The sequence below is a fragment of the Salvelinus fontinalis genome, unplaced genomic scaffold (genome assembly GCF_029448725.1).
Source record: "Salvelinus fontinalis isolate EN_2023a unplaced genomic scaffold, ASM2944872v1 scaffold_0195, whole genome shotgun sequence".
Classification (NCBI taxonomy): Eukaryota; Metazoa; Chordata; class Actinopteri; order Salmoniformes; family Salmonidae; genus Salvelinus; species Salvelinus fontinalis.
In genome coordinates this window covers 80,897-107,560 of record NW_026600404.1, presented here as the reverse complement: position 1 = coordinate 107,560, position 26,664 = coordinate 80,897, and the positions used below count along the sequence as shown (strand labels likewise).

Below are 26,664 nucleotides of genomic sequence, written 5' to 3'. Positions count from 1 at the left end.
TTTTTAGCAATGGAGTACGAACAAAAATAAAAAAATCGTAATTTCATGGGCATTTGTCAGTGCCTGCCATTATATATTTTTTTACCTCTTCTATCAGTTCGTATAGGTCATACTGAGAACACAGTGCCCCAGTGGCCTAATGGATAAGGCACTGGCCTCCTAAGCCAGGGATTGTGGGTTCAAGTCCCATCTGGGGTGGTTGGAAGCAGAGTGGCGCAGCGGAAGCGTGCTGGGCCCATAACCCAGAGGTCGATGGATCGAAACCATCCTCTGCTAACCTGTTTTTTTTAGCAATGGAGTACGAACAAAAATAAAAAAAATCGTAATTTCATGGGCATTTGTCAGTGCCTGCCATTATATATTTTTTTACCTCTTCTATCAGTTCGTATAGGTCACACTGAGAACAAAGTGCCCCAGTTGCCTAATGGATAAGATACTGTACTCCTAAGTCAGGGTTTGTGGGTCCAATCTTGGGTGGTTGGAAGCAGAGTGGCGCAGCGGAAGCGTGCTGGGCCCATAACCCAGAGGTCGATGGATCGAAACCATCCTCTGCTAACCTGTTTTTTTAGCAATGGAGTACGAACAAAAATAAAAAATTCGTAATTTCATGGGCATTTGTCAGTGCCTGCCATTATATATGTTTTTACCTCTTCTATCAGTTCATATAGGTCATACTGATAACACAGTGCCCCAGTGGCCTAATGGATAAGATACTGTACTCCTAAGTCAGGGTTTGTGGGTCCAATCTTGGGTGGTTGGAAGCAGAGTGGCGCAGCGGAAGCGTGCTTGGCCCATAACCCAGAGGTCGATGGATCGAAACCATCCTCTGCTAACCTGTTTTTTTTAGCAATGGAGTACGAACAAAAATAAAAAAAATCGTAATTTCATGTGCATTTGTCAGTGCCTGCAATTATATATTTTTTTACCTCTTCTATCAGTTCGTATAGGTCATACTGAGAACACAGTGCCCCAGTGGCCTAATGGATAAGGCACTGGCCTCCTAAGCCAGGGATTGTGGGTTCAAGTCCCATCTGGGGTGGTTGGAAGCAGAGTGGCGCAGCGGAAGCGTGCTGGGCCCATAACCCAGAGGTCGATGGATCGAAACCATCCTCTGCTAACCTGTTTTTTTTAGCAATGGAGTACGAACAAAAATAAAAAAAATCGTAATTTCATGGGCATTTGTCAGTGCCTGCCATTATATATTTTTTTACCTCTTCTATCAGTTCGTATAGGTCACACTGAGAACAAAGTGCCCCAGTTGCCTAATGGATAAGATACTGTACTCCTAAGTCAGGGTTTGTGGGTCCAATCTTGGGTGGTTGGAAGCAGAGTGGCGCAGCGGAAGCGTGCTGGGCCCATAACCCAAAGGTCGATGGATCGAAACCATCCTCTGCTAACCTGTTTTTTTAGCAATGGAGTACGAACAAAAATAAAAAATTCGTAATTTCATGGGCATTTGTCAGTGCCTGCCATTATATATGTTTTTACCTCTTCTATCAGTTCATATAGGTCATACTGATAACACAGTGCCCCAGTGGCCTAATGGATAAGATACTGTACTCCTAAGTCAGGGTTTGTGGGTCCAATCTTGGGTGGTTGGAAGCAGAGTGGCGCAGCGGAAGCGTGCTTGGCCCATAACCCAGAGGTCGATGGATCGAAACCATCATCTGCTAACCTTTTTTTTTAGCAATGGAGTACGAACAAAAATAAAAAAATCGTAATTTCATGGGCATTTGTCAGTGCCTGCCATTATATATTTTTTTACCTCTTCTATCAGTTCGTATAGGTCACACTGAGAACACAGTGCCCCAGTTGCCTAATGGATAAGATACTGTACTCCTAAGTCAGGGTTTGTGGGTCCAATCTTGGGTGGTTGGAAGCAGAGTGGCGCAGCGGAAGCGTGCTGGGCCCATAACCCAGAGGTCGATGGATCGAAACCATAGTCTGCTAACCTGTTTTTTTAGCAATGGAGTACGAACAAAAATAAAAAATTCGTAATTTCATGGGCATTTGTCAGTGCCTGCCATTATATATGTTTTTACCTCTTCTATCAGTTCATATAGGTCATACTGATAACACAGTGCCCCAGTGGCCTAATGGATAACCTGTTTGGGGTGCAAGCCCGACCTCGGACCGAAAATGACAACAGCTGCAGAGCGCGAAATTCAAAATCTATTTTTTAAAAATATTTAACTTTTACACATTAACAAGTCCAATACAGCATTTGAAAGATAAACATCTTGTCAATCCAGCCAACATGTCCGATTTTTTAAATGTTTTACAGAGAAAACACCACATATATTTATGTTAGCTCACCACCAAATACAAAAGTGGACAGACACGTATGAATTATGATTATGAAGTATGAATTATGATTGAAGTAGCATGCACAACCAACCGAAATAAACTAAAACCAACCTAAAGAGCCCAGAAAAAACGACCTCAGATGACAGTCATATAACATGTTACACAATAAATCTATGTTTTGTTCATAAAAAGTGCATATTTTAGCTATAAATCTGTTTTACATTGATGCTACCCAAAAATGCTAATACATAGCTACAGTCTGAATCCAGCCGGGAGTAGCCAGAGAAAATACATACACCAACGTCGGCTACTAATTACACCTCATAAAACATTTCAGAAAAACATATGGTGGATAACTAATGAAAGACAGATATCTTGTGAATACAGACAACATTTCCGATTTTTGAAGTGTTTTACAGCGAAAACACAATATATCGTTATATTAGCTAACATCATAAGCTAGCATAAGGCAGCATTGATTCTAGTCAAGCGCTAGCCTAGCATAGTTAGCAGCGTTAGCATTCAACAGTTCGACATATATATGAAAAAGCATCCCAAATTGGGTCTTATCTTTCTTGGTACTCCATCAGAATGTTGTAACGGGGTCCAATGTCCAGTAGAGTCTTTAGTTGGGTTCCAGAACGAATGATTTCCCTCTTTGGTTAGCTAGCACGGTAGCATTGCTGCGCCAGAAAGCGTTTCTTCAAAAAATTCTTCCGTCGTTTCACATCTAAAGTCCAGAATAAATTGCAATAATATAATTAAAGTATATTGAAAAAACAACCTTTAGGATGATTTTGTGACATGTAGCAAATAATATCGTAGTCAGGCATCATATTCAAAGTTATCTACCTTGTTCCAGAAGCCGAGATCTAATTATCCTTCGCGCCCGGATTTTTATTTTTACTGCGCAGGTTTTACAAGAAGTTCTGTTATTCAGTCCAGGGACGAGATATTCGACCCCTTTCAATTCTCACTTCCGCATTACAGTCTGACGTACGCCTCTGACGTGTCCCTATGGTCCCAAGTCAAATGGCCTTTTATAGAGAAGGTCTTAAAGAGACACATCGCATTTTGGGAAACTCAATTCGGCTGGGAAAATGGCTGTAAAAATATTTCTGTTCGACTTAGAGAAACAATTCAAACCTTTTTAGAAACTACAGACTGTTATCTATCCAACAGTAGTAAATATATGCATATTGGAAAATAAAAAGTTTCTTAGGAGGCCGTTTGAAAATGTGCACACATTTTCCAGTTTTTTCAATATTCAGCGTGCAGCCATAACAGGATAAGATACTGTACTCCTAAGTCAGGGTTTGTGGGTCCAATCTTGGGTGGTTGGAAGCAGAGTGGAGCAGCGGAAGCGTGCTGGGCCCATAACCCAGAGGTCGATGGATCGAAACCATCCTCTGCTAACATGTTTTTTTAGCAATGGAGTATGAACAAAAATAAAAAAAATCGTAATTTCATGGGCATTTGTCAGTGCCTGCCATTATATATTTTTTTACCTCTTCTATCAGTTCGTATAGGTCATACTGAGAACACAGTGCCCCAGTGGCCTAATGGACAAGATACTGTACTCCTAAGTCAGGGTTTGTGGGTCCAATCTTGGGTGGTTGGAAGCAGAGTGGCGCAGCCGAAGCGTGCTGGGCCCATAACCCAGAGGTCGATGGATCGAAACCATCTTCTGCTAACCTGTTTTTTTTAGCAATGGAGTACGAACAAAAATAAAAAAAATCGTAATTTCATGGGCATTTGTCAGTGCCTGCCATTATATATTTTTTTACCTCTTCTATCAGTTCGTATAGGTCATACTGAGAACACAGTGCCCCAGTGGCCTAATGGATAAGATACTGTACTCCTAAGTCAGGGTTTGTGGGTCCAATCTTGGGTGGTTGGAAGCAGAGTGGCGCAGCGGAAGCGTGCTGGGCCCATAACCCAGAGGTCGATGGATCGAAACCATCCTCTGCTAACCTATTTTTTTTAGCAATGGAGTACGAACAAAAATAAAAAAAATCGTAATTTCATGACATTTGTCAGTGCCTGCCATTATATATTTTTTTACCTCTTCTATCAGATCGTATAGGTCATACTGAGAACACAGTGCCCCAGTGGCCTACTGGATAAGGCACTGGCCTCCTAAGCCAGGGATTGTGGGTTCAAGTCCCATCTGGGGTGGTTGGAAGCAGAGTGGCGCAGCGGAAGCGTGCTGGGCCCATAACCCAGAGGTCGATGGATCGAAACCATCCTCTGCTAACATGTTTTTTTAGCAATGGAGTATGAACAAAAATAAAAAATTCGTAATTTCATGGGCATTTGTCAGTGCCTGCCATTATATATTTTTTTACCTCTTCTATCAGTTCGTATAGGTCATACTGAGAACACAGTGCCCCAGTGGCCTAATAGATAAGGCACTTGCCTCCTAAGCCAGGGATTGTGGGTTCAAGTCCCATCAGGGGTGGTTGGAAGCAGAGTGGCGCAGCGGAAGCGTGCTGGGCCCATAACCCAGAGGTCGATGGATCGAAACCATCCTCTGCTAACCTGTTTTTTTTAGCAATGGAGTACGAACAAAAATAAAAAAAATCGTAATTTCATGGGCATTTGTCAGTGCCTGCCATTTTATATTTTTTTACCTCTTCTATCAGTTCGTATAGGTCATACTGAGAACACAGTGCCCCAGTGGCCTAATGGATAAGGCACTCGCCTCCTAAGCCAGGGATTGTGGGTTTAAGTCCCATCTGGGGTGGTTGGAAGCAGAGTGGCGCAGCGGAAGCGTGCTGGGCCCATAACCCAGAGGTCGATGGATCGAAACCATCCTCTGCTAACCTGTTTTTTTTAGCAATGGAGTACGAACAAAAATAAAAAAAAATCGTAATTTCATGTGCATTTGTCAGTGCCTGCAATTATATATTTTTTTACCTCTTCTATCAGTTCGTATAGGTCATACTGAGAGCACAGTGCCCCAGTGGCCTACTGGATAATGCACTGGCCTCCTAAGCCAGGTATTGTGGTTTCAAGTCCCATCTGGGATGGTTGGAAGCAGAGTGGCGCAGCGGAAGCGTGCTGGGCCCATAACCCAGAGGTCGATGGATCGTAACCATCCTCTGCTAACATGTTTTTTTAGCAATGGAGTTTGAACAAAAATAAAAAATTCGTAATTTCATGGGCATTTGTCAGTGCCTGCCATTATATATTTTTTTACCTCTTCTATCAGTTCGTATAGGTCATACTGAGAACACAGTGCCCCAGTGGCCTAATAGATAAGGCACTTGCCTCCTAAGCCAGGGATTGTGGGTTCAAGTCCCATCAGGGGTGGTTGGAAGCAGAGTGGCGCAGCGGAAGCGTGCTGGGCCCATAACCCAGAGGTCGATGGATCGAAACCATCCTCTGCTAACCTGTTTTTTTTAGCAATGGAGTATGAACAAAAATAAAAAATTCGTAATTTCATGGGCATTTGTCAGTGCCTGCCATTGTATATTTTTTTACCTCTTCTATCAGTTCGTATAGGTCATACTGAGAACACAGTGCCCCAGTGGCCTAATGGATAAGGCACTCGCCTCCTAAGCCAGGGATTGTGGGTTCAAGTCCCATCTGGGGTGGTTGGAAGCAGAGTGGCGCAGCGGAAGCGTGCTGGGCCCATAACCCAGAGGTCGATGGATCGAAACCATCCTCTGCTAACCTGTTTTTTTTAGCAATGGAGTACGAACAAAAATAAAAAAAAATCGTAATTTCATGTGCATTTGTCAGTGCCTGCAATTATATATTTTTTTACCTCTTCTATCAGTTCGTATAGGTCATACTGAGAACACAGTGCCCCAGTGGCCTACTGGATAATGCACTGGCCTCCTAAGCCAGGTATTGTGGTTTCAAGTCCCATCTGGGATGGTTGGAAGCAGAGTGGCGCAGCGGAAGCGTGCTGGGCCCATAACCCAGAGGTCGATGGATCGAAACCATCCTCTGCTAACATGTTTTTTTAGCAATGGAGTACGAACAAAAATAAAAAATTCGTAATTTCATGGGCATTTGTCAGTGCCTGCCATTATATATTTTTTTACCTCTTCTATCAGTTCGTATAGGTCTTACTGAAAACACAGTGCCCCAGTGGCCTACTGGATAAGGCACTAGCCTCCTAAGCCAGGGATTGTGGGTTCAAGTCCCATCTGGGGTGGTTGGAAGCAGAGTGGGACAGCGGAAGCGTGCTGGGCCCATAACCCAGAGGTCGATGGATCGAAACCATCCTCTGCTAACATGTTTTTTTAGCAATGGAGTATGAACAAAAATAAAAAAATCGTAATTTCATGGGCATTTGTCAGTGCCTGCCATTATATATGTTTTTACCTCTTCTATCAGTTCGTATAGGTCATACTGAGAACACAGTGCCCCAGTGGCCTAATGGATAAGATACTGTACTCCTAAGTCAGGGATTGTGGGTCCAATCTTGGGTGGTTGGAAGCAGCGTGGCGCAGTGGATGCGTGCTGGGCCCATAACCCAGAGGTCGATGGATCGAAACCATCCTCTGCTAACCTGTTTTTTTAGCAATGGAGTACGAACAAAAATAAAAAATTCGTAATTTCATGGGCATTTGTCAGTGCCTGCCATTATATATTTTTTTACCTCTTCTATCAGTTCGTATAGGTCACACTGAGAACACAGTGCCCCAGTGGCCTAATGGATAAGATACTGTACTCCTAAGTCAGGGTTTGTGGGTCCAATCTTGGGTGGTTGGAAGCAGAGTGGCGCAGCGGAAGCGTAATGGGCCCATAACCCAGAGGTCGATGGATCGAAACAAACCTCAGCTAACCTGTTTTTTTTAGCAATGGAGTACGAACAAAAATAAAAAAAATCGTAATTTCATGTGCATTTGTCAGTGCCTGCAATTATATATTTTTTTACCTCTTCTATCAGTTCGTATAGGTCATACTGAGAACACAGTGCCCCAGTGGCCTACTGGATAATGCACTGGCCTCCTAAGCCAGGTATTGTGGTTTCAAGTCCCATCTGGGATGGTTGGAAGCAGAGTGGCGCAGCGGAAGCGTGCTGTGCCCATAACCCAGAGGTCGATGGATCGAAACCATCCTCTGCTAACATGTTTTTTTAGCAATGGAGTATGAACAAAAATAAAAAATTCGTAATTTCATGGGCATTTGTCAGTGCCTGCCATTATATATTTTTTTACCTCTTCTATCAGTTCGTATAGGTCTTACTGAGAACACAGTGCCCCAGTGGCCTAATGGATAAGACACTGGCCTCCTAAGCCAGGGATTGTGGGTTCAAGTCCCATCTGGGCTGGTTGTAAGCAGAGTGGCGCAGCGGAAGCGTGCTGGGCCCATAACCCAGAGGTCGATGGATCGAAACCATCCTCTGCTAACATGTTTTTTTAGCAATGGAGTATGAACAAAAATAAAAAATTCGTAATTTCATGGGCATTTGTCAGTGCCTGCCATTGTATATTTTTTTACCTCTTCTGTCAGTTCGTATAGGTCATACTGAGAACACAGTGCCCCAGTGGCCTAATGGATAAGATACTGTACTCCTAAGTCAGGGTTTGTGGGTCCAATCTTGGGTGGTTGGAAGCAGAGTGGCGCAGCGGAAGCGTGCTGGGCCCATAACCCAGAAGTCGATGGATCGAAACCATCCTCTGCTAACCTGTTTTTTTAGCAATGGAGTACGAACAAAAATAAAAAATTCGTAATTTCATGGGCATTTGTCAGTGCCTGCCATTATATATTTTTTTTACCTCTTCTATCAGTTCGTATAGGTCATACTGAGAACACAGTGCCCCAGTGGCCTAATGGATAAGGCACTAGCCTCCTAAGCCAGGGATTGTGGGTTCAAGTCCCATCTGGGGTGGTTGGAAGCAGAGTGGCGCAGCGGAAGCGTGCTGGGCCCATAACCCAGAGGTCGATGGATCGAAACCATCCTCTGCTAACCTGTTTTTTTAGCAATGGAGTACGAACAAAAATAAAAAATTCGTAATTTCATGGGCATTTGTCAGTGCCTGCCATTATATATTTTTTTACCTCTTCTATCAGTTCGTATAGGTCATACTGAGAACACAGTGCCCCAGTGGCCTAATGGATAAGATACTGTACTCCTAAGTCAGGGTTTGTGGGTCCAATCTTGGGTGGTTGGAAGCAGAGTGGCGCAGCGGAAGCGTGCTGGGCCCATAACCCAGAGGTCGATGGATCGAAACCATCCTCTGCTATCATGTTTTTTTAGCAATGGAGTATGAACAAAAATAAAAAATTCGTAATTTCATGGGCATTTGTCAGTGCCTGCCATTATATATTTTTTTACCTCTTCTATCAGTTCGTATAGGTCATACTGAGAACACAGTGCCCCAGTGGCCTAATGGATAAGGCACTCGCCTCCTAAGCCAGGGATTGTGGGTTCAAGTCCCATCTGGGGTGGTTGGAAGCAGAGTGGCGCAGCGGAAGCGTGCTGGGCCCATAACCCAGAGGTCGATGGATCGAAACCATCCTCTGCTAACCTGTTTTTTTTAGCAATGGAGTACGAACAAAAATAAAAAAAATCGTAATTTCATGGGCATTTGTCAGTGCCTGCCATTATATATTTTTTTACCTCTTCTATCAGTTCGTATAGGTCATACTGAGAACACAGTGCCCCAGTGGCCTACTGGATAAGGCACTAGCCTCCTAAGCCAGGGATTGTGGGTTCAAGTCCCATCTGGGGTGGTTGGAAGCAGAGTGGGACAGCGGAAGCGTGCTGGGCCCATAACCCAGAGGTCGATGGATCGAAAACATCCTCTGCTAACATGTTTTTTTAGCAATGGAGTATGAACAAAAATAAAAAAATCGTAATTTCATGGGCATTTGTCAGTGCCTGCCATTATATATTTTTTTACCTCTTCTATCAGTTCGTATAGGTCATACTGAGAACACAGTGCCCCAGTGGCCTAATGGATAAGATACTGTACTCCTAAGTCAGGGATTGTGGGTCCAATCTTGGGTGGTTGGAAGCAGCGTGGCGCAGTGGATGCGTGCTGGGCCCATAACCCAGAGGTCGATGGATCGAAACCATCCTCTGCTAACCTGTTTTTTTAGCAATGGAGTACGAACAAAAATAAAAAATTCGTAATTTCATGGGCATTTGTCAGTGCCTGCCATTATATATTTTTTTACCTCTTCTATCAGTTCGTATAGGTCACACTGAGAACACAGTGCCCCAGTGGCCTAATGGATAAGATACTGTACTCCTAAGTCAGGGTTTGTGGGTCCAATCTTGGGTGGTTGGAAGCAGAGTGGCGCAGCGGAAGCGTGCTGGGCCCATAACCCAGAGGTCGATGGATCGAAACCATCCTCTGCTAACCTGTTTTTTTTAGCAATGGAGTACGAACAAAAATAAAAAAAATCGTAATTTCATGTGCATTTGTCAGTGCCTGCAATTATATATTTTTTTACCTCTTCTATCAGTTCGTATAGGTCTTACTGAGAACACAGTGCCCCAGTGGCCTAATGGATAAGACACTGGCCTCCTAAGCCAGGGATTGTGGGTTCAAGTCCCATCTGGGCTGGTTGGAAGCAGAGTGGCGCAGCGGAAGCGTGCTGGGTCCATAACCCAGAGGTCGATGGTTCGAAACCATCCTCTGCTAACATATTTTTTTAGCAATGGAGTATGAACAAAAATAAAAAATTCGTAATTTCATGGGCATTTGTCAGTGCCTGCCATTATATATGTTTTTACCTCTTCTATCAGTTCATATAGGTCATACTGATAACACAGTGCCCCAGTGGCCTAATGGATAAGATACTGTACTCCTAAGTCAGGGTTTGTGGGTCCAATCTTGGGTGGTTGGAAGCAGAGTGGCGCAGCGGAAGCGTGCTGGGCCCATAACCCAGAAGTCGATGGATCGAAACCATCCTCTGCTAACCTGTTTTTTTAGCAATGGAGTACGAACAAAAATAAAAAATTCGTAATTTCATGGGCATTTGTCAGTGCCTGCCATTATATATTTTTTTACCTCTTCTATCAGTTCGTATAGGTCATACTGAGAACACAGTGCCCCAGTGGCCTAATGGATAAGGCACTAGCCTCCTAAGCCAGGGATTGTGGGTTCAAGTCCCATCTGGGGTGGTTGGAAGCAGAGTGGCGCAGCGGAAGCGTGCTGGGCCCATAACCCAGAGGTCGATGGATCGAAACCATCCTCTGCTAACATGTTTTTTTAGCAATGAACAAAAATAAAAAAATCGTAATTTCATGGGCATTTGTCAGTGCCTGCCATTATATATTTTTTTACCTCTTCTATCAGTTCGTATAGGTCATACTGAGAACACAGTGCCCCAGTGGCCTAATGGATAAGATACTGTACTCCTAAGTCAGGGATTGTGGGTCCAATCTTGGGTGGTTGGAAGCAGAGTGGCGCAGTGGATGCGTGCTGGGCCCATAACCCAGAGGTCGATGGATCGAAACCATCCTCTGCTAACCTGTTTTTTTAGCAATGGAGTACGAACAAAAATAAAAAATTCGTAATTTCATGGGCATTTGTCAGTGCCTGCCATTATATATTTTTTTACCTCTTCTATCAGTTCGTATAGGTCACACTGAGAACACAGTGCCCCAGTGGCCTAATGGATAAGATACTGTACTCCTAAGTCAGGGATTGTGGGTCCAATCTTAGGTGGTTGGAAGCAGAGTGGCGCAGCGGAAGCGTGCTGGGCCCATAACCCAGAGGTCGATGGATCGAAACCATCCTCTGCTAACCTGTTTTTTTTAGCAATGGAGTACGAACAAAAATAAAAAAAATTGTAATTTCATGTGCATTTGTCAGTGCCTGCAATTATATATTTTTTTACCTCTTCTATCAGTTCGTATAGGTCATACTGAGAACACAGTGCCCCAGTGGCCTACTGGATAATGCACTGGCCTCCTAAGCCAGGTATTGTGTGTTCAAGTCCCATCTGGGGTGGTTAGAAGCAGAGTGGCGCAGCGGAAGCGTGCTGGGCTCATAACCCAGAAGTCGATGGATCGAAACCATCCTCTGCTAACATGTTTTTTTAGCAATGGAGTATGAACAAAAATAAAAAATTCGTAATTTCATGGGCATTTGTCAGTGCCTGCCATTATATATGTTTTTACCTCTTCTATCAGTTCATATAGGTCATACTGATAACACAGTGCCCCAGTGGCCTAATGGATAAGATACTGTACTCCTAAGTCAGGGTTTTTGGGTCCAATCTTGGGTGGTTGGAAGCAGAGTGGCGCAGCGGAAGCGTGCTGGGCCCATAACCCAGAGGTCGATGGATCGAAACCATCATCTGCTAACCTGTTTTTTTAGCAATGGAGTACGAACAAAAATAAAAAATTCGTAATTTCATGGGCATTTGTCAGTGCCTGCCATTATATATTTTTTTACCTCTTCTATCAGTTCGTATAGGTCATACTGAGAACACAGTGCCCCAGTGGCCTAATGGATAAGGCACTGGCCTCCTAAGCCAGGGATTGTGGGTTCAAGTCCCATCTGGGCTGGTTGGAAGCAGAGTGGCGCAGAGGAAGTGTGCTGGGCCCATAACCCAGAGGTCGATGGATCGAAACCATCCGCTGCTAACATGTTTTTTTAGCAATGGAGTATGAACAAAAATAAAAAATTCGTAATTTCATGGGCATTTGTCAGTGCCTGCCATTATATATGTTTTTACCTCTTCTATCAGTTCATATAGGTCATACTGATAACACAGTGCCCCAGTGGCCTAATGGATAAGATACTGTACTCCTAAGTCAGGGTTTGTGGGTCCAATCTTGGGTGGTTGGAAGCAGAGTGGCGCAGCGGAAGCGTGCTGGGCCCATAACCCAGAAGTCGATGGATCGAAACCATCCTCTGCTAACCTGTTTTTTTAGCAATGGAGTACGAACAAAAATAAAAAATTCGTAATTTCATGGGCATTTGTCAGTGCCTGCCATTATATATTTTTTTACCTCTTCTATCAGTTCGTATAGGTCATACTGAGAACACAGTGCCCCAGTGGCCTAATGGATAAGGCACTAGCCTCCTAAGCCAGGGATTGTGGGTTCAAGTCCCATCTGGGGTGGTTGGAAGCAGAGTGGCGCAGCGGAAGCGTGCTGGGCCCATAACCCAGAGGTCGATGGATCGAAACCATCCTCTGCTAACATGTTTTTTTAGCAATGGAGTATGAACAAAAATAAAAAAATCGTAATTTCATGGGCATTTGTCAGTGCCTGCCATTATATATTTTTTTACCTCTTCTATCAGTTCGTATAGGTCATACTGAGAACACAGTGCCCCAGTGGCCTAATGGATAAGATACTGTACTCCTAAGTCAGGGATTGTGGGTCCAATCTTGGGTGGTTGGAAGCAGAGTGGCGCAGTGGATGCGTGCTGGGCCCATAACCCAGAGGTCGATGGATCGAAACCGTCCTCTGCTAACCTGTTTTTTTAGCAATGGAGTACGAACAAAAATAAAAAATTCGTAATTTCATGGGCATTTGTCAGTGCCTGCCATTATATATTTTTTTACCTCTTCTATCAGTTCGTATAGGTCACACTGAGAACACAGTGCCCCAGTGGCCTAATGGATAAGATACTGTACTCCTAAGTCAGGGATTGTGGGTCCAATCTTAGGTGGTTGGAAGCAGAGCGGCGCAGCGGAAGCGTGCTGGGCCCATAACCCAGAGGTCGATGGATCGAAACCATCCTCTGCTAACCTGTTTTTTTTAGCAATGGAGTACGAACAAAAATAAAAAAAAATGTAATTTCATGTGCATTTGTCAGTGCCTGCAATTATATATTTTTTTACCTCTTCTATCAGTTCGTATAGGTCATACTGAGAACACAGTGCCCCAGTGGCCTACTGGATAATGCACTGGCCTCCTAAGCCAGGTATTGTGTGTTCAAGTCCCATCTGGGGTTGTTGGAAGCAGAGTGGCGCAGCGGAAGCGTGCTGGGCCCATAACCCAGAAGTCGATGGATCGAAACCATCCTCTGCTAACATGTTTTTTTAGCAATGGAGTATGAACAAAAATAAAAAATTCGTAATTTCATGGGCATTTGTCAGTGCCTGCCATTATATATGTTTTTACCTCTTCTATCAGTTCATATAGGTCATACTGATAACACAGTGCCCCAGTGGCCTAATGGATAAGATACTGTACTCCTAAGTCAGGGTTTTTGGGTCCAATCTTGGGTGGTTGGAAGCAGAGTGGCGCAGCGGAAGCGTGCTGGGCCCATAACCCAGAGGTCGATGGATCGAAACCATCATCTGCTAACCTGTTTTTTTAGCAATGGAGTACGAACAAAAATAAAAAATTCGTAATTTCATGGGCATTTGTCAGTGCCTGCCATTATATATTTTTTTACCTCTTCTATCAGTTCGTATAGGTCATACTGAGAACACAGTGCCCCAGTGGCCTAATGGATAAGATACTGTACTCCTAAGTCAGGGATTGTGGGTCCAATCTTGGGTGGTTGGAAGCAGAGTGGCGCAGTGGATGCGTGCTGGGCCCATAACCCAGAGGTCGATGGATCGAAACCATCCTCTGCTAACCTGTTTTTTTAGCAATGGAGTACGAACAAAAATAAAAAATTCGTAATTTCATGGGCATTTGTCAGTGCCTGCCATTATATATTTTTTTACCTCTTCTATCAGTTCGTATAGGTCACACTGAGAACACAGTGCCCCAGTGGCCTAATGGATAAGATACTGTACTCCTAAGTCAGGGATTGTGGGTCCAATCTTAGGTGGTTGGAAGCAGAGTGGCGCAGCGGAAGCGTGCTGGGCCCATAACCCAGAGGTCGATGGATCGAAACCATCCTCTGCTAACCTGTTTTTTTTAGCAATGGAGTACGAACAAAAATAAAAAAAAATGTAATTTCATGTGCATTTGTCAGTGCCTGCAATTATATATTTTTTTACCTCTTCTATCAGTTCGTATAGGTCATACTGAGAACACAGTGCCCCAGTGGCCTACTGGATAATGCACTGGCCTCCTAAGCCAGGTATTGTGTGTTCAAGTCCCATCTGGGGTGGTTGGAAGCAGAGTGGCGCAGCGGAAGCGTGCTGGGCCCATAACCCAGAAGTCGATGGATCGAAACCATCCTCTGCTAACATGTTTTTTTAGCAATGGAGTATGAACAAAAATAAAAAATTCGTAATTTCATGGGCATTTGTCAGTGCCTGCCATTATATATGTTTTTACCTCTTCTATCAGTTCATATAGGTCATACTGATAACACAGTGCCCCAGTGGCCTAATGGATAAGATACTGTACTCCTAAGTCAGGGTTTTTGGGTCCAATCTTGGGTGGTTGGAAGCAGAGTGGCGCAGCGGAAGCGTGCTGGGCCCATAACCCAGAGGTCGATGGATTGAAACCATCATCTGCTAACCTGTTTTTTTAGCAATGGAGTACGAACAAAAATAAAAAATTCGTAATTTCATGGGCATTTGTCAGTGCCTGCCATTATATATTTTTTTACCTCTTCTATCAGTTCGTATAGGTCATACTGAGAACACAGTGCCCCAGTGGCCTAATGGATAAGGCACTGGCCTCCTAAGCCAGGGATTGTGGGTTCAAGTCCCATCTGGGCTGGTTGGAAGCAGAGTGGCGCAGAGGAAGCGTGCTGGACCCATAACCCAGAGGTCGATGGATCGAAACCATCCTCTGCTAACCTGTTTTTTTTAGCAATGGAGTACTAACAAAAATAAAAAAAATCGTAATTTCATGTGCATTTGTCAGTGCCTGCCATTATATATTTTTTTACCTCTTCTTTCAGTTCGTATAGGTCATACTGAGAACACAGTGCCCCAGTGGCCTACTGGATAAGGCACTGGCCTCCTAAGCCAGGGATTGTGGGTTCAAGTCCCATCTGGGGTGGTTGGAAGCAGAGTGGCGCAGCGGAAGCGTGCTGGGCCCATAACCCAGAGGTCGATGGATCGAAACCATCCTCTGCTAACATGTTTTTTTAGCAATGGAGTATGAGCAAAAATAAAAAAATCGTAATTTCATGGGCAGTGCCTGCCATTATATATTTTTTTACCTCTTCTATCAGTTCGTATAGGTCATACTGAGAACACAGTGCCCCAGTGGCCTAATGGATAAGATACTGTACTCCTAAGTCAGGGATTGTGGGTCCAATCTTGGGTGGTTGGAAGCAGAGTGGCGCAGTGGATGCGTGCTGGGCCCATAACCCAGATGTCGATGGATCGAAACCATCCTCTGCTAACCTGTTTTTTTAGCAATGGAGTACGAACAAAAATAAAAAATTTGTAATTTCATGGGCATTTGTCAGTGCCTGCCATTATATATTTTTTTACCTCTTCTATCAGTTCGTATAGGTCACACTGAGAACACATTGCCCCAGTGGCCTAATGGATAAGATACTGTACTCCTAAGTCAGGGTTTGTGGGTCCAATCTTGGGTGGTTGGAAGCAGAGTGGCGCAGCGGAAGCGTGCTGGGCCCATAACCCAGAGGTCGATGGATCGAAACCATCTTCTGCTAACCTGTTTTTTTTAGCAATGGAGTACGGACAAAAATAAAAAAAATCGTAATTTCATGGGCATTTGTCAGTGCCTGCCATTATATATTTTTTTACCTCTTCTATCAGTTCGTATAGGTCATACTGAGAACACAGTGCCCCAGTGGCCTAATGGACAAGATACTGTACTCCTAAGTCAGGGATTGTGGGTCCAATCTTGGGTGGTTGGAAGCAGAGTGGCGCAGTGGATGCGTGCTGGGCCCATAACCCAGAGGTCGATGGATCGAAACCATCCTCTGCTAACCTGTTCTTTTAGCAATGGAGTACGAACAAAAATAAAAAATTCGTAATTTCATGGGCATTTGTCAGTGCCTGCCATTATATATTTTTTTACCTCTTCTATCAGTTCGTATAGGTCACACTGAGAACACAGTGCCCCAGTGGCCTAATGGATAAGATACTGTACTCCTAAGTCAGGGTTTGTGGGTCCAATCTTGGGTGGTTGGAAGCAGACTGGCGCAGCGGAAGCGTGCTGGGCCCATAACCCAGAGGTCGATGGATCGAAACCATCCTCTGCTAACCTATTTTTTTTAGCAATGGAGTACGAACAAAAATAAAAAAAATCGTAATTTCATGGGCATTTGTCAGTGCCTGCCATTATATATTTTTTTACCTCTTCTATCAGTTCGTATAGGTCATACTGAGAACACAGTGCCCCAGTGGCCTAATGGACAAGATACTGTACTCCTAAGTCAGGGATTGTGGGTCCAAACTTGGGTGGTTGGAAGCAGAGTGGCGCAGTGGATGCGTGCTGGGCCCATAACCCAGAGGTCGATGGATCGAAACCATCCTCTGCTAACCTGTTCTTTTAGCAATGGAGTACGAACAAAAATAAAAAATTCGTAATTTCATGGGCATTTGTCAGTGCCTGCCATTATATATTTTTTTACCTCTTCTATCAGTTCGTATAGGTCACACTGAGAACACAGTGCCCCAGTGGCCTAATGGATAAGATACTGTACTCCTAAGTCAGGGTTTGTGGGTCCAATCTTGGGTGGTTGGAAGCAGACTGGCGCAGCGGAAGCGTGCTGGGCCCATAACCCAGAGGTCGATGGATCGAAACCATCCTCTGCTAACCTATTTTTTTTAGCAATGGAGTACGAACAAAAATAAAAAAAATCGTAATTTCATGACATTTGTCAGTGCCTGCCATTATATATTTTTTTACCTCTTCTATCAGATCGTATAGGTCATACTGAGAACACAGTGCCCCAGTGGCCTACTGGATAAGGCACTGGCCTCCTAAGCCAGGGATTGTGGGTTCAAGTCCCATCTGGGGTGGTTGGAAGCAGAGTGGCGCAGCGGAAGCGTGCTGGGCCCATAACCCAGAGGTCGATGGATCGAAACCATCCTCTGCTAACATGTTTTTTTAGCAATGGAGTATGAACAAAAATAAAAAATTCGCAATTTCATGGGCATTTGTCAGTGCCTGCCATTATATATTTTTTTACCTCTTCTATCAGTTCGTATAGGTCATACTGAGAACACAGTGCCCCAGTGGCCTAATAGATAAGGAACTTGCCTCCTAAGCCAGGGATTGTGGGTTCAAGTCCCTTCAGGGGTGGTTGGAAGCAGAGTGGCGCAGCGGAAGCGTGCTGGGCCCATAACCCAGAGGTCGATGGATCGAAACCATCCTCTGCTAACCTGTTTTTTTTAGCAATGGAGTACGAACAAAAATAAAAAAAATCGTAATTTCATGGGCATTTGTCAGTGCCTGCCATTTTATATTTTTTTACCTCTTCTATCAGTTCGTATAGGTCATACTGAGAACACAGTGCCCCAGTGGACTACTGGATAAGGCACTAGCCTCCTAAGCCAGGGATTGTGGGTTCAAGTCCCATCTGGGGTGGTTGGAAGCAGAGTGGCGCAGTGGATGCGTGCTGGGCCCATAACCCAGAGGTCGATGGATCGAAACCATCCTCTGCTAACCTGTTTTTTTAGCAATGGAGTACGAACAAAAATAAAAAATTCGTAATTTCATGGGCATTTGTCAGTGCCTGCCATTATATATTTTTTTACCTCTTCTATCAGTTCGTATAGGTCACACTGAGAACACAGTGCCCCAGTGGCCTAATGGATAAGATACTGTACTCCTAAGTCAGGGTTTGTGGGTCCAATCTTGGGTGGTTGGAAGCAGAGTGGCGCAGCGGAAGCGTGCTGGGCCCATAACCCAGAGGTCGATGGATCGAAACCATCTTCTGCTAACCTGTTTTTTTTAGCAATGGAGTACGAACAAAAATAAAAAAAATCGTAATTTCATGGGCATTTGTCAGTGCCTGCCATTATATATTTTTTACCTCTTCTATCAGTTCGTATAGGTCATACTGAGAACACAGTGCCCCAGTGGCCTAATGGATAAGATACTGTACTCCTGAGTCAGGGATTGTGTGTCCAATCTTGGGTGGTTGGAAGCAGAGTGGCGCAGTGGATGCGTGCTGGGCCCATAACCCAGAGGTCGATGGATCGAAACCATCCTCTGCTAACCTGTTTTTTTAGCAATGGAGTACGAACAAAAATAAAAAATTCGTAATTTCATGGGCATTTGTCAGTGCCTGCCATTATATATTTTTTTACCTCTTCTATCAGTTCGTATAGGTCACACTGAGAACACAGTGCCCCAGTGGCCTAATGGATAAGATACTGTACTCCTAAGTCAGGGTTTGTGGGTCCAATCTTGGGTGGTTGGAAGCAGAGTGGCGCAGCGGAAGCGTGCTGGGCCCATAACCCAGAGGTCGATGGATCGAAACCATCCTCTGCTAACCTGTTTTTTTTAGCAATGGAGTACGAACAAAAATAAAAAAAATCGTAATTTCTTGACATTTGTCAGTGCCTGCCATTATATATTTTTTTACCTCTTCTATCAGTTCGTATAGGTCATACTGAGAACACAGTGCCCCAGTGGCCTAATAGATAAGGAACTTGCTTCCTAAGCCAGGGATTGTGGGTTCAAGTCCCATCAGGGGTGGTTGGAAGCAGAGTGGCGCAGCGGAAGCGTGCTGGGCCCATAACCCAGAGGTCGATGGATCGAAACCATCCTCTGCTAACCTGTTTTTTTTAGCAATGGAGTACGAACAAAAATAAAAAAAATCGTAATTTCACGGGCATTTGTCAGTGCCTGCCATTTTATATTTTTTTACCTCTTCTATCAGTTCGTATAGGTCATACTGAGAAAACAGTGCCCCAGTGGACTACTGGATAAGGCACTAGCCTCCTAAGCCAGGGATTGTGGGTTCAAGTCCCATCTGGGGTGGTTGGAAGCAGAGTGGCGCAGTGGATGCGTGCTGGGCCCATAACCCAGAGGTCGATGGATCGAAACCATCCTCTGCTAACCTGTTTTTTTAGCAATGGAGTACGAACAAAAATAAAAAATTCGTAATTTCATGGGCATTTGTCAGTGCCTGCCATTATATATTTTTTTACCTCTTCTATCAGTTCGTATAGGTCACACTGAGAACACAGTGCCCCAGTGGCCTAATGGATAAGATACTGTACTCCTAAGTCAGGGTTTGTGGGTCCAATCTTGGGTGGTTGGAAGCAGAGTGGCGCAGCGGAAGCGTGCTGGGCCCATAACCCAGAGGTCGATGGATCGAAACCATCTTCTGCTAACCTGTTTTTTTTAGCAATGGAGTACGAACAAAAATTAAAAAAAATCGTAATTTCATGGGCATTTGTCAGTGCCTGCCATTATATATTTTTTTACCTCTTCTATCAGTTCGTATAGGTCACACTGAGAACACAGTGCCCCAGTGGCCTAATGGATAAGAAACTGTACTTCTGAGTCAGGGATTGTGGGTCCAATCTTGGTTGGTTGGAAGCAGAGTGGCGCAGTGGATGCGTGCTAGGCCCATAACCCAGAGGTCGATGGATCGAAACCATCCTCTGCTAACCTGTTTTTTTAGCAATGGAGTACGAACAAAAATAAAAAATTCGTTATTTCATGGGCATTTGTCAGTGCCTGCCATTATATATTTTTTTACCTCTTCTATCAGTTCGTATAGGTCACACTGAGAACACAGTGCCCCAGTGGCCTAATGGATAAGATACTGTACTCCTAAGTCAGGGTTTGTGGGTCCAATCTTGGGTGGTTGGAAGCAGAGTGGCGCAGCGGAAGCGTGCTGGGCCCATAACCCAGAGGTCGATGGATCGAAACCATCCTCTGCTAACCTGTTTTTTTTAGCAATGGAGTACGAACAAAAATAAAAAAAATCGTAATTTCTTGACATTTGTCAGTGCCTGCCATTATATATTTTTTTACCTCTTCTATCAGATCGTATAGGTCATACTGAGAACACAGTGCCCCAGTGGCCTACTGGATAAAGCACTGGCCTCCTAAGCCAGGGATTGTGGGTTCAAGTCCCAACTGGGGTGGTTGGAAGCAGAGTGGCGCAGCGGAAGCGTGCTGGGCCCATAACCCAGAGGTCGATGGATCGAAACCTTCCTCTGCTAACATGTTTTTTTAGCAATGGAGTATGAACAAAAATAAAAAATTCGTAATTTTATGGGCATTTGTCAGTGCCTGCCATTATATATTTTTTTACCTCTTCTATCAGTTCGTATAGGTCATACTGAGAACACAGTGCCCCAGTGGCCTAATGGATAAGGCACTTGCCTCCTAAGCCAGGGATTGTGGGTTCAAGTCCCAACTGGGGTGGTTGGAAGCAGAGTGGCGCAGCGGAAGCGTGCCGGTGCCCATAACCCAGAGGTCGATGGATCGAAACCATCCTCTGCTAACATGTTTTTTTACCAATGGAGTATGAACAAAAATAAAAAATTCGTAATTTCATGGGCATTTGTCAGTGCCTGCCATTATATATTTTTTTCCTCTTCTATCAGTTCGTATAGGTCATACTGAGAACACAGTGCCCCAGTGGACTACTGGATAAGGCACTAGCCTCCTAAGCCAGGGATTGTGGGTTCAAGTCCAATCTGGGGTGGTTGGAAGCAGAGTGGCGCAGCGGAAGCGTGCTGGGCCCATAACCCAGAGGTCGATGGATCGAAACCATCCTCTGCTAACCTGTTTTTTTTAGCAATGGAGTACGAACAAAAATAAAAAATTCGTAATTTCATGGGCATTTGTCAGTGCCTGCCATTATATATTTTTTTACCTCTTCTATCAGTTCGTATAGGTCATACTGAGAACACAGTGCCCCAGTGGCCTACTGGATAAGGCACTAGCCTCCTAAGCCAGGGATTGTGGGTTCAAGTCCCATCTGGGGTGGTTGGAAGCAGAGTGGCGCAACGGAAGCGTGCTGGGCCCATAACCCAGAGGTCGATGGACCGAAACCATCCTCTGCTAACATGTTTTTTTAGCAATGGAGTATGAACAAAAATAAAAAATTCGTAATTTCATGGGCATTTGTCAGTGCCTGCCATTATATATTTTTTTACCTCTTCTATCAGTTCGTATAGGTCATACTGAGAACACAGTGCCCCAGTGGCCTAATGGATAAGATACTGTACTCCTAAGTCAGGGATTGTGGGTCCAATCTTGGGTGGTTGGAAGCAGAGTGGCGCAGTGGATGCGTGCTGGGCCCATAACCCAGAGGTCGATGGATCGAAACCAACCTCTGCTAACCTGTTTTTTTAGCAATGGAGTACGAACAAAAATAAAAAATTCGTAATTTCATGGGCATTTGTCAGTGCCTGCCATTATATATTTTTTTACCTCTTCTATCAGTTCGTATAGGTCATACTGAGAACACCGTGCCCCAGTGGCCTAATGGATAAGATACTGTACTCCTGAGTCAGGGATTGTGGGTCCAATCTTGGGTGGTTGGAAGCAGAGTGGCGCAGTGGATGCGTGCTGGGCCCATAACCCAGAGGTCGATGGATCGAAACCATCCTCTGCTAACCTGTTTTTTTAGCAATGGAGTACGAACAAAAATAAAAAATTCGTAATTTCATGGGCATTTGTCAGTGCCTGCCATTATATATTTTTTTTACCTCTTCTATCAGTTCGTATAGGTCACACTGAGAACACAGTGCCCCAGTGGCCTAATGGATAAGATACTGTACTCCTAAGTCAGGGTTTGTGGGTCCAATCTTGGGTGGTTGGAAGCAGAGTGGCGCAGCGGAAGCGTGCTGGGCCCATAACCCAGAGGTCGATGGATCGAAACCATCCTCTGCTAACCTGTTTTTTTTAGCAATGGAGTACGAACAAAAATAAAAAAAATCGTAATTTCATGACATTTGTCAGTGCCTGCCATTATATATTTTTTTACCTCTTCTATCAGATCGTATACGTCATACTGAGAACACAGTGCCCCAGTGGCCTACTGGATAATGCACTGGCCTCCTAAGCCAGGGATTGTGGGTTCAAGTCCCAACTGGGGTGGTTGGAAGCAGAGTGGCGCAGCGGAAGCGTGCTGGGCCCATAACCCAGAGGTCGATGGATCGAAACCATCCTCTGCTAACATGTTTTTTTAGCAATGGAGTATGAACAAAAATAAAAAATTCGCAATTTCATGGGCATTTGTCAGTGCCTGCCATTATATATTTTTTTACCTCTTCTATCAGTTCGTATAGGTCATACTGAGAACACAGTGCCCCAGTGGCCTACTGGATAATGCACTGGCCTCCTAAGCCAGGTATTGTGGTTTCAAGTCCCATCTGGGATGGTTGGAAGCAGAGTGGCGCAGCGGAAGCGTGCTGGGCCCATAACCCAGAGGTCGATGGATCGAAACCATCCTCTGCTACCATGTTTTTTTAGCAATGGAGTATGAACAAAAATAAAAAATTCGCAATTTCATGGGCATTTGTCAGTGCCTGCCATTATATATTTTTTTACCTCTTCTATCAGTTCGTATAGGTCATACTGAGAACACAGTGCCCCAGTGGCCTACTGGATAATGCACTGGCCTCCTAAGCCAGGTATTGTGGTTTCAAGTCCCATCTGGGATGGTTGGAAGCAGAGTGGCGCAGCGGAAGCGTGCTGGGCCCATAACCCAGAGGTCGATGGATCGAAACCATCCTCTGCTAACATGTTTTTTTAGCAATGGAGTATGAACAAAAATAAAAAATTCGTAATTTCATGGGCATTTGTCAGTGCCTGCCATTATATATTTTTTTACCTCTTCTATCAGTTCGTATAGGTCATACTGAGAACACAGTGCCCCAGTGGCCTAATGGATAAGACACTGGCCTCCTAAGCCAGGGATTGTGGGTTCAAGTCCCATCTGGGCTGGTTGGAAGCATAGTGGCGCAGAGGAAGCGTCCTGGACCCATAACCCAGAGGTCGATGGATCGAAACCATCCTCTGCTAACCTGTTTTTTTTAGCAATGGAGTACGAACAAAAATAAAAAATTCGTAATTTCATGGGCATTTGTCAGTGCCTGCCATTATATATGTTTTTACCTCTTCTATCAGTTCATATAGGTCATACTGATAACACAGTGCCCCAGTGGCCTAATGGATAAGATACTGTACTCCTAAGTCAGGGTTTGTGGGTCCAATCTTGGGTGGTTGGAAGCAGAGTGGCGCAGCGGAAGCGTGCTGGGCCCATAACCCAGAAGTCGATGGATCGAAACCATCCTCTGCTAACCTGTTTTTTTAGCAATGGAGTACGAACAAAAATAAAAAATTCGTAATTTCATGGGCATTTGTCAGTGCCTGCCATTATATATTTTTTTACCTCTTCTATCAGTTCGTATAGGTCATACTGAGAACACAGTGCCCCAGTGGCCTAATGGATAAGGCACTAGCCTCCTAAGCCAGGGATTGTGGGTTCAAGTCCCATCTCGGGTGGTTGGAAGCAGAGTGGCGCAGCGGAAGCGTGCTGGGCCCATAACCCAGAGGTCGATGGATCGAAACCATCCTCTGCTAACATGTTTTTTTAGCAATGGAGTATGAACAAAAATAAAAAAATCGTAATTTCATGGGCATTTGTCAGTGCCTGCCATTATATATTTTTTTACCTCTTCTATCAGTTCGTATAGGTCATACTGAGAACACAGTGCCCCAGTGGCCTAATGGATAAGATACTGTACTCCTAAGTCAGGGATTGTGGGTCCAATCTTGGGTGGTTGGAAGCAGAGTGGCGCAGTGGATGCGTGCTGGGCCCATAACCCAGAGGTCGATGGATCGAAACCATCCTCTGCTAACCTGTTTTTTTAGCAATGGAGTACGAACAAAAATAAAAAATTCGTAATTTCATGGGCATTTGTCAGTGCCTGCCATTATATATTTTTTTACCTCTTCTATCAGTTCGTATAGGTCACACTGAGAACACAGTGCCCCAGTGGCCTAATGGATAAGATACTGTACTCCTAAGTCAGGGATTGTGGGTCAAATCTTGGGTGGTTGGAAGCAGAGTGGCGCAGCGGAAGCGTGCTGGGCCCATAACCCAGAGGTCGATGGATCGAAACCATCCTCTGCTAACCTGTTTTTTTTAGCAATGGAGTACGAACAAAAATAAAAAAAAATGTAATTTCATGTGCATTTGTCAGTGCCTGCAATTATATATTTTTTTACCTCTTCTATCAGTTCGTATAGGTCATACTGAGAACACAGTGCCCCAGTGGCCTACTGGATAATGCACTGGCCTCCTAAGCCAGGTATTGTGGGTTCAAGTCTCATCTGGGGTGGTTGGAAGCAGAGTGGCGCAGCGGAAGCGTGCTGGGCCCATAACCCAGAGGTCGATGGATCGAAACCATCCTCTGCTAACATGTTTTTTTAGCAATGGAGTATGAACAAAAATAAAAAATTCGTAATTTCATGGGCATTTGTCAGTGCCTGCCATTATATATGTTTTTACCTCTTCTATCAGTTCATATAGGTCATACTGATAACACAGTGCCCCAGTGGCCTAATGGATAAGATACTGTACTCCTAAGTCAGGGTTTTTGGGTCCAATCTTGGGTGGTTGGAAGCAGAGTGGCGCAGCGGAAGCGTGCTGGGCCCATAACCCAGAGGTCGATGGATCGAAACCATCATCTGCTAACCTGTTTTTTTAGCAATGGAGTACGAACAAAAATAAAAAATTCGTAATTTCATGGGCATTTGTCAGTGCCTGCCATTATATATTTTTTTACCTCTTCTATCAGTTCGTATAGGTCATACTGAGAACACAGTGCCCCAGTGGCCTAATGGATAAGGCACTGGCCTCCTAAGCCAGGGATTGTGGGTTCAAGTCCCATCTGGGCTGGTTGGAAGCAGAGTGGCGCAGAGGAAGCGTGCTGGACCCATAACCCAGAGGTCGATGGATCGAAACCATCCTCTGCTAACCTGTTTTTTTTAGCAATGGAGTACGAACAAAAATAAAAAAAATCGTAATTTCATGTGCATTTGTCAGTGCCTGCCATTATATATTTTTGTACCTCTTCTTTCAGTTCGTATAGGTCATACTGAGAACACAGTGCCCCAGTGGCCTACTGGATAAGGCACTGGCCTCCTAAGCCAGGGATTGTGGGTTCAAGTCCCATCTGGGGTGGTTGGAAGCAGAGTGGCGCAGCGGAAGCGTGCTGGGCCCATAACCCAGAGGTCGATGGATCGAAACCATCCTCTGCTAACATGTTTTTTTAGCAATGGAGTATGAACAAAAATAAAAAAATCGTAATTTCATGGGCATTTGTCAGTGCCTGCCATTATATATTTTTTTACCTCTTCTATCAGTTCGTATAGGTCATACTGAGAACACAGTGCCCCAGTGGCCTAATGGATAAGATACTGTACTCCTAAGTCAGGGATTGTGAGTCCAATCTTGGGTGGTTGGAAGCAGAGTGGCGCAGTGGATGCGTGCTGGGCCCATAACCCAGAGGTCGATGGATCGAAACCATCCTCTGCTAACCTGTTTTTTTAGCAATGGAGTACGAACAAAAATAAAAAATTCGTAATATCATGGGCATTTGTCAGTGCCTGCCATTATATATTTTTTTACCTCTTCTATCAGTTCGTATAGGTCACACTGAGAACACAGTGCCCCAGTGGCCTAATGGATAAGATACTGTACTCCTAAGTCAGGGTTTTTGGGTCCAATCTTGGGTGGTTGGAAGCAGAGTGGCGCAGCGGAAGCGTGCTGGGCCCATAACCCAGAGGTCGATGGATCGAAACCATCATCTGCTAACCTGTTTTTTTAGCAATGGAGTACGAACAAAAATAAAAATTCGTAATTTCATGGGCATTTGTCAGTGCCTGCCATTATATATTTTTTTACCTCTTCTATCAGTTCGTATAGGTCATACTGAGAACACAGTGCCCCAGTGGCCTAATGGAAAAGGCACTGGCCTCCTAAGCCAGGGATTGTGGGTTCAAGTCCCATCTGGGCTGGTTGGAAGCAGAGTGGCGCAGAGGAAGCGTGCTGGACCCATAACCCAGAGGTCGATGGATCGAAACCATCCTCTGCTAACCTGTTTTTTTTAGCAATGGAGTACGAACAAAAATAAAAAAAATCGTAATTTCATGTGCATTTGTCAGTGCCTGCCATTATATATTTTTTTACCTCTTCTTTCAGTTCGTATAGGTCATACTGAGAACACAGTGCCCCAGTGGCCTACTGGATAAGGCACTGGCCTCCTAAGCCAGGGATTGTGGGTTCAAGTCCCATCTGGGGTGGTTGGAAGCAGAGTGGCGCAGCGGAAGCGTGCTGGGCCCATAACCCAGAGGTCGATGGATCGAAACCATCCTCTGCTAACATGTTTTTTTTGCAATGGAGTATGAACAAAAATAAAAAATTCGTAATTTCATGGGCATTTGTCAGTGCCTGCCATTATATATGTTTTTACCTCTTCTATCAGTTCATATAGGTCATACTGATAACACAGTGCCCCAGTGGCCTAATGGATAAGATACTGTACTCCTAAGTCAGGGTTTGTGGGTCCAATCTTGGGTGGTTGGAAGCAGAGTGGCGCAGC

The 26,664-nt window shown here is 44.5% G+C and overlaps 8 non-coding genes across 8 annotated transcripts; all 8 read left to right on the top strand.

The window, feature by feature from the left end:
* The first annotated feature begins 125 nt into the window (after positions 1 to 125).
* trnar-ccu (transfer RNA arginine (anticodon CCU)) lies at positions 126 to 198 on the top strand. The gene has a single exon. It is a non-coding gene; the product is annotated as a tRNA-Arg (tRNA).
* A 768-nt stretch (positions 199 to 966) lies between these two features.
* trnar-ccu (transfer RNA arginine (anticodon CCU)) lies at positions 967 to 1,039 on the top strand. Its single transcript has one exon. It is a non-coding gene; the product is annotated as a tRNA-Arg (tRNA).
* Positions 1,040 to 4,412: 3,373 nt separating this feature from the next.
* Positions 4,413 to 4,485, top strand: trnar-ccu (transfer RNA arginine (anticodon CCU)). The gene has a single exon. It is a non-coding gene; the product is annotated as a tRNA-Arg (tRNA).
* A 5,363-nt stretch (positions 4,486 to 9,848) lies between these two features.
* On the top strand, positions 9,849 to 9,920 carry trnam-cau (transfer RNA methionine (anticodon CAU)). The gene has a single exon. It is a non-coding gene; the product is annotated as a tRNA-Met (tRNA).
* Positions 9,921 to 15,081: 5,161 nt separating this feature from the next.
* On the top strand, positions 15,082 to 15,154 carry trnar-ccu (transfer RNA arginine (anticodon CCU)). Its single transcript has one exon. It is a non-coding gene; the product is annotated as a tRNA-Arg (tRNA).
* Positions 15,155 to 17,024: 1,870 nt separating this feature from the next.
* Positions 17,025 to 17,097, top strand: trnar-ccu (transfer RNA arginine (anticodon CCU)). The gene has a single exon. It is a non-coding gene; the product is annotated as a tRNA-Arg (tRNA).
* An 8,074-nt stretch (positions 17,098 to 25,171) lies between these two features.
* Positions 25,172 to 25,244, top strand: trnar-ccu (transfer RNA arginine (anticodon CCU)). Its single transcript has one exon. It is a non-coding gene; the product is annotated as a tRNA-Arg (tRNA).
* Positions 25,245 to 26,292: 1,048 nt separating this feature from the next.
* On the top strand, positions 26,293 to 26,365 carry trnar-ccu (transfer RNA arginine (anticodon CCU)). The gene has a single exon. It is a non-coding gene; the product is annotated as a tRNA-Arg (tRNA).
* The last annotated feature ends 299 nt before the right edge of the window (positions 26,366 to 26,664 follow it).